Consider the following 8,941-nt stretch of genomic DNA (forward strand, 5'->3'; position numbering starts at 1 on the left):
CGTTCATTGGGATTTGATGCTTCTGAACAATCTTGGTCAACAGCGGTCCTACTTACAAAAACCTCTATACATAGCGTTTCATTCTTAGAACTGCTCAATGGCACTTGACCCCTTGTAGACTTTTTCAGATCTCTCATCTAAATTTCCCGATGTGTTGGAGAGGCTGCAGCAAATTGGGATCCCCTGCACATATATGGTGGGAATGCCCCAAAATCCAACAGATCTGGACCAGAGCCTTTTGGCTTTGCAGACAATTTGGTTTAGAGGGAGCTAATGACCCCCAGATGGGACTTTTTCACCTGTTTCCTAGTAATATCCCACATCATATCCTCAATTTATGTATTTACCTGTTCATGGCAGTCAAACTGGCTATAGCTAGAGCTTGGTGCCGACCCTAGGTGGAACCAAGTACTTACTATAATCTCACACATTGAGAACATGGAAAGCCCTATTTTTGCTGCCCAAAACAAGATTACTTTGCACTGCATGAGCTGGGAATTATGGAGACACCATCTGAGGGACTGTTCAGGATAGCATAGCCCAGAGCAAGATAACTTCGCTACAAGCCATACTACCGTCCTGAACTGCTATATGGGGAAAGAGCACCCTGACTCTACATGAATAAAATATGAACATTCCTTTATTTTGCCACCCATAATAAAACTACTTTGCACTGTACGAATTGAGACATCATCAGAGAGATGGGGCCGTAGGGGCTTAATAAATCTAGCCCTTTATCCGCTAACCCTTGTTACACATGTTAAACAATTTGATATCTACTGCTCTGTTATAATCTTGTTTCAACACACTTTCATTATGTAGATCAATGTTGTTTGATGTATACAGATTGTCTTGTATTGTATTTACCTTATACCAAATAACAATTTGTGTAACAAACATTCTAAAATTTAATAAAGAATCATTTAAAAAAACAAAACAAACAAAAAAAAAAAAAACAAGTATGCCTGTCTTGGCCACACAAATCTGCATCAAATCAGGCCACAAAGTTCAACATTTGCTTGCTGGGAAACTCCATTGTACGTAAAGGGACAAAAGGAGCTTAGCCAGCACGGTATAAAAACACACACGCAAATACATACTCATACACATGCACACCCAAACACATACACATTACACACACACAAACTCGCATACACAGACACCCAAACACATACACACGTACTCACAAACACATACACACAAACATGCACACACATACAGAAACATACACAAATACATATACATACACACATGTAGACACAAACACATACACACGTACTCACAAACACATACACCTGTAGACACAGACACATACACACACACACACACATACTTACAAACACATACACATGCACATGCACACACATACAGGCACAAACACATATACATGCACACATACACACATGTAGACACACATATACATACACACATGTAGACATGTATCCCCTTATAGTTACGTAGAGTCTACATGTGTGTATGTATGTGTCTACATGTGTGTATGTATGTGTGTGTGTGTGTGTGTGTCTATTTGTGAGTATGTACTCACAAATAGACACACACACACACATACATACACACATGTAGACACAAACACATACATGCACACACATACAGACACAGACACATATACATACACATACACATAGACACAAACACATACACACACACATATTACACACACATGCGCACACATACATACACAGACACAAACACACATACATACACACATGTAGACACAAACATATACAAACACATACAAATGCACACACATACAGACACAAACACACATACATAAACACATGCAGACACAAACACACACACTACACACACATGCACACACATACATACACAGACACAAACACACATACATACACACATAGACAAAAACACATACACACACACACATGCACACACATACAGACACAAACACACATACATAAACACATGCAGACACAAACACACACACTACACACACATGCACACACATACAGACACAGACACAAACACACATACATACACACATGTAGACACAAACACACACACACACACTCCTTTGTTTTGCTACATTGGTTATTCATCTGAGTTCCCTGTAACAAGCATAAAAGAAATGTCGCATATTTTTACATACCTATTTTTCCATTAAAACTAATATGAGTAATTGACAAACTACTAACTTGTATGTGGTTAGCAAAGAGACAAGCACTTGTATGGTTTTTAAGCAAATATATGTGTTTTTACAGAAAGAAAAAAAATCATATTGAAACCAAAAGTAACCCACTCCCTTTAGTTTATCACCTAATCCTAGTAACAAAAGGTGACTTTGTGCTTTTACAAACTAAATGAGAACATTTAAATTTAAGAGCTATCTCTAGTAACTAAACAAATTTAACCTAATGTGTTGCCCCTTTGCATGTGAGCATCAGCTTTAAAATGTAAAAAAGTTCTAATATGTTAGAGCATTTAATTATTGCACTATTAATTCTATGTGTTTAACCCCTGCTAAGGGATTAAACAAAAAGTTAAAGTCAGCTCCAGGGCAGCAATACACTACTGGGAGCTAGCCAAAAAGATCTGGTGAACCAATCAAAAGAGACAAATATGTGTAGCCACCAATCATCAGCTAGATCCAAGTAGTGAATTGCTGCAGAGCATATCTGCATATGCTTTTCAATAAAGGATACCAAGAGAAGAAAGTAATTTTGACGTTCATGTCCCTTTACTGAAGACAGCAGGCATACATAGATTTAGGAATGGCTGCACAATGTACCTTAGTGTGCTACTTTACTACTACTGGTTAATTGTATGGCTATATTCCCAACACACAAAACATATAGCAAGGTTATCATAAGAAAGTATAAACCAAACAAAAAAATCCTTTCTGTTTGTACCAATGATTTTATACTTGTGAAGCATTAAGAAATATAGAAGCACACACAGGGCTAGATTTACCTGTCCACATTTTATCTCAAATTGTGGGGCACATTTACCATTGAACCGGCCCCTGGCCTCACGCAACTAATTCCGTGAGTGTAGGTCTTGTCAATCACCCCAGCCGTATCCATCCTGACTTAATTTCATACACCAACTATACGTTGGCAGGGAGGGTTTATAAAGCAGCATTTTAAATTGCTGCTTCATAAATATCAGTTGTAGTCTCAAACAGGATGGATTTGATTAAAATAAAATTAATTTAAATCATAATTTACATCTAGTGTCAGTAAAACCAATGAAATCCAATTTAAATCATGGTTTTCAATCTTAGAATAATAACTTTTCAGAAAAAAAATTCCAGTTATATCAGACCATTACTAATTTGGTTATATAATATATGATTAGATAGATCTTTGAAATTAATGAAATTATTGAGATGTGAACTATCTCCAGTTTAATAGGTTAATCATTCATATTACATAAACTGTTCAGCTGTACTTTATTGGAAGGAGAAAATAAAAATAATAATTACCTTAAGAATAGCAACTTAAATAGTTTTATTTAACTGAAATAATAACATTATATTTCATTGTTACTGCTAGCCTTTCCCTCCTCACACTTAGGCCCTTGTGCAGATCTATTCCATTCCAAACAATCTTCTATTTATTGTGCTTTTTGAAACTTAGTAATAGTTTATTCTGTGTACATAATTTAGCAGGGACACGTGGCATTAAAGGAAGAGTAAAGTCAATATTAAACTTTCATGATTTTATAGATAAAGCAAGTTTTAACCATTTTCCATTTTACTTCTCTTATCTAATTTGCTTTGTTCTTTTGGTATCCATTGTTGAAAACCATATCTAGGTAGGCTTAGGAGCAATGACATAGCTGCTTGTCACTGTCTCACCCAATGTGGTTGGCTAGCTCCCAGTAGAGCACTTGCTCTCCTACAGCAAAAGATAACAAGAGAATGACACAAAGTTGATAAAAGTAAATCTGAAAATTGTATTCTCTATCTGAAACCAAAAGTTTTCTTTCATGATTATAGTCTATTTCTCAACTCTGCATGATTATTGTATTAAAAAAAATGTTTTGCTGTAAACAAGAGGAGTTATTTCTGCAGACACAGTTTTGAGAACTACAAAACCAAGAATATGTGATATCTTCAAGATAGAAAAGATACGCAAAATAATCTTACAGAAACCTCTGGGAGAGCATGACATTGTGAATGGATTAATTAAATGAATTAACCAAAAAAAAAATAAACATTACAGCCATGAATATACAGCCTCATTATTATTATCGGTTATTTGTAGAGCGCCAACAGATTCCGCAGCGCCTCATGCTACATACGTAAAAAATGAATCATTAATTCAGGATGAATAGCATTTAGATTATAATATATTTTAAATATAAACTTTTAAAATTTAAAAATCTTATTTAAATAAAAAAAAAAATCAGACTTAAACAAAAAAAAAAAATTTGATTTTTTATGGTCTCAAAAGAGCTAGCATGAAACTGATCAGGACTTTCGGCCAATGATAAATCAAGCCTATAGCATACAAATGTACACATACACTTTGTTATACTACAGAATATTATTTCAGATACCATTAAATACATACAGATGTAAAGACAGATATGTATACACATAAAATATTATTTTTATTATTATTATGTAACCATTTATACCTATATGCTTGAAGATACATAAAAACACACTTATATATAGAGATACACAAAATTATAACCTACAATTTATATTTATGTGTGTGTGTGTATATATATATATAGTATAACCTACAATTTATATTTATGTGTGTGTATATATATATATATATATATAGTATAACCTACAATTGATATTGATGTGTGTTTGTAAAATATATATATATATTATATATTATTATTATAACCTACAATTTATAGTTATGTGTGTGTATATATATATATATATATATATATATATATATATATATATATATATATATATATATATATATATATATATGTATATATATATATATATATATATATATATATATATACACATACATACACACACACACATTAACATATACATGGACATAGAGACTGTCAAACTGAAGCACTTAAAAGTATCTTTTGTTTCACATGGGACCGGTTTCTTAAAGTTATTTCAGTGCACAATCACACACGCACACTAACGTTATAAATATTTGCACACACACTGATATAAAGTTTTATCACACAAATGCAGATTTCATACAACTCGTGCCCTGCAGTTCTCTTTCAAATTACCCGGTATCTTTAGCTTTTGTTTTCTTCTTGTCTCTAAATCGTGACCAGGACCTCCATTTGCATCCAGCGCTAGCTGTGCGTCTACTTCACAGAGAGTAAATCCTCCAACCCTCCCCGCCCCCTGCATCCTGTGCCACCCCCACTCCTACACGGAAGAATGTTCTGTACTCTTGTAAATGCAGCAGTGTATTTTGTCACTACTCCAATCTACAAGCACACAGAACTAGGAAGACTGATAAAAAAAGTGTGTTATTTTATGATACATTTATACAATCTACAGGTTAGGTCTTGTCTTATAAAGTAAAAAAATAAATGGTCTGCAGAAAGGCTGCTTCTATTTTTTTTAACACAAATCTAAAGATAGTTGGACAAAGTTTCGTTGTGGGCACATCTAGAAGCCCAAATAATTAAAAAAATATTTACAGTGAGAATTTCCCTAAATGCTATGTTATCTAGATGTAGTTGTTTAATGTATATTAGCTAGGTCCACAAATATGTTATTATATTACATTTGTGAAAGAGTGGATAATTAATAAAAATAATTTTAAAAGAAAATGCCGATTTTCTGGGCATATTCTTGTGGTCACTCACATCTCTCTCAGAATGATGCACAAATAATTAAAACAACTTTCCAGTAAGAAGTGTTTCCCTAAATACTTAGATGTTATCTAATGTAGTTGATAATTCAAATATTGCAAGAAATCCCTTAGATCTTACAAATGAATTATTATAAAATGCCAAATTTCAAGGGTTATGAAACACTTTGAGATTGTAAACTATGCATAGCAAAAATATTTGCTCTGTAATTTAGTTATTTATTTTGACCTATTTTCCTGTATTTATGACAAATTGGAAATACATTGTTTACATTTCACAGTAGATATTTTAAGATAAGGAACTGTAAAACAATAGATATGCTGCTAACAAAACAACAGTTGCTATCCTTGTCTTAGACAAATGGTGAGTGAAGTTTAACATTTGAAATCAATTGCAGCAAACAAGGTGCTATTCTTGTGTACTGTACTGGAAATGGTCATACTATGCTGAAATGAGATATAAAATTGTTCACACTGATCTAGTGTGATTATGTATTGAAATACTGTATGTAATCTTATAATTAGTGTCACTTTCGGTTTGAAAGACCTTTGCAGGTTTTAAACAGTTATTTTCATGCAATGTTGCAATAATAACATTCTCTTGCACGTTACAGCATTCTCTCTTTTACATCCATTTAAATAAAGAATATGACTTTGCTGGGCATTAAATAAATAATGATTAAAATGACATCACAATCATGAAAATGAAACTAAAGCATATTAATTTGTTTTGTGTAAATAGTTTTTATACATTTTTCAAACAATTAGCAATGTAATAAAGTTTTCACAAGTGTCAGTAGAAAACAAAGATTTTCATGTAACATCAGTACATTATGTTCTAATTGGCATTAAGGCAATGTTATATTTTATTTTACTAATAAAACATGGGGGGTCTCCCCTGATATAAGTGAGGTAAATAGATTAATCAGTTAAAATTATCCAATACAGTTATATTAAAGGAACAGTCTACTCCAAAAATTGTATAGTTTTAAAAAGATAAATAATCCCTTAATTACCCATTCCCCAGTTTTGCACAGCAAACATGGTTATATTAATATACTTTTTAACTCTGTGATTACCTTGTATTTAAGCCTCTTTTGACAGCCCCTGATCACATTGCTATTTATTATCTATTGACTTGCTGCATTTAAGCCAATTACTCATAAATAACTCCACGGGCGTGAGCACAATGCACGCATTAACTAGCAGTCTCCTGTTGTGAAAAGCAAATCAAAAAGCATGTGATGAGGCTGTCTGTAGTGGCTTCGAAACAGGCAGACATTTAGAGATTTAAATGTTATAAAGCATATTAATATAACAATATTGGTTATGCAAAGCTCGGGAATGGGTAGTAAAGGTGTTATCTATCTCTTTAAACAATAGCAATTTTGGTGTTGACTGTCCCTTTAATATCTTTTAGCAATAGTGTCCAGTCCAACTAAAGCATATTATTTTAAGTATTTGCCTCCATTTATAAAATTGCTATACACATTGTTGTATAAACTGCTGCCAGAAGACCCATTCACACTCCTGAGCTCACATAGGATTACTCTTTAACAAAGTATATGAAAAGAACAAAGCAAAATGTATAAAATAAGTAAATTACAAAGTTGTTTAAAAATTTGATTTTACTGTCCCTTTAATATTCTTTGAACTATAATGTGTTTTAAACATTGTTTTTTTATTTCAATTTTTTCTAAGTCTGGACATGTGCTGAATGGCCTTGTCAGTCAAACTTGTACATGATATCTTATAGACCAATCAGCATCTTGTTACACCAGGGACATGCAGCAGGTTCCAATCTTCCAAGACAAAACAGGGAAATCAACTTTTTTTTAAACACCCTCTATATAGAAAAGTGTTTAAAATAGTATTCTGGCAATCTTCTAGCATACTGTTGAATTTTAAGATGTGAACATATACTCTAAGTGATGGTATAGTTTTTAAGCTTTTTTGGTGTAATGTTTTTAAGGGTTTTTGGGATTTTGCGTGTCTTTGTGAAGTGAGGTTGCAGAAGGGACTTGGGTGAGTACATCCTTGAGTTCTACGGGTGGCCCTAAATCAGTGAACAATCATGGAGCGTTGGATCTTTTGGTGTAGGTCGGTGGTAAGTGCAAGGTCTTAGGATGAGGGGTCATGGAGTGGTAATGAAATTAAGCAACATTGCAATATAACAGTAGCAAAATGCATCAAATCTGTAATAACATGAATGTATTAAAGGGACAGTCAAGTCCAAAAAAAACTTTCATGATTTAAATAGGGCATGCAATTTTAAACAATTTTAAACAACTTCCCAATCTACTTTTATCACCAATTTTGCTTTGTTCTCTTGGTATTCTTAGTTGAAAGCTAATACTAGGAGGTTCAAATGCTAATTTCTTAGACCTTGAAGACTGCCTCTAATCTGAATACATTTTGACCACTAGAGGGCATTAGTTCACATGTTTCATATAGATAACATTGAGCTCATGCACGTAAAGTGACCTAGGACTGAGCACTGATTGGCTAAACTGCATGTCTGTCAAAAGAACTGAAATAAGGGGCAGTCAGCATAAGCTTAGATACAAGATAATTACAGAGGTAAAAAAGTATATTAATATAACTGTGTTGGTTGTGCAAAACTGGGGAATGGGTAATAAAGGGATTATCTTTCTTTTTAAACAACAAAAATTCTGGTGTTGACTGTCCCTTTAAGTAGTAATTTCATAAGCTTCTAAAATATCTAGATTGTAAGTTCCCACGGGAATAGGGCCCTCAATTCCCCCTGTTTTTGTCTGTAAAATTTTGTCTTATCATATTGTTTCTCCATTGTACTGTTATCCTTGTACCCATGGGCAGCGCTGTGGAATCTGTTGGCGCTTTATAAATAAAGAATAATAATAAATAGGTCTGTGGGCATATATTGACAAGAAATGCGGTTAACTTTATTCACACCATTGAAAAGGACTGTGATGTGATTTACTATGTTTGTTTGTTTGTTTTTTATGCTTTTAATATTTGCATTTGTGTTCTCGCACACATTTTAATTTATAATGGCAAGAAATAAATGTTGAAGCTTTTATACATATTATTTTATGTCAGATTTGGATCCATTGTTACTCTTGTCCTGTTGGAGAATATGGGGTTGATTTATC

The 8,941-nt window shown here is 33.2% G+C and overlaps 1 protein-coding gene across 1 annotated transcript in view; it reads right to left on the reverse strand.

The window, feature by feature from the left end:
* Nucleotides 1-5,277, reverse strand: part of P2RY11 (purinergic receptor P2Y11) — a 52,734-nt gene extending 47,457 nt beyond the window's left edge. Inside the window, exon 1 of the mRNA XM_053718028.1 lies at nucleotides 5,212-5,277. The gene's annotated coding sequence lies outside the window, so the exon portion shown is untranslated. The remainder of the gene's footprint in view (nucleotides 1-5,211) is intronic.
* Nucleotides 5,278-8,941: the final 3,664 nt, after the last annotated feature.

The sequence above is a fragment of the Bombina bombina genome, chromosome 6, assembly GCF_027579735.1.
Source record: "Bombina bombina isolate aBomBom1 chromosome 6, aBomBom1.pri, whole genome shotgun sequence".
In the NCBI taxonomy this organism is placed as follows: domain Eukaryota; kingdom Metazoa; phylum Chordata; class Amphibia; order Anura; family Bombinatoridae; genus Bombina; species Bombina bombina.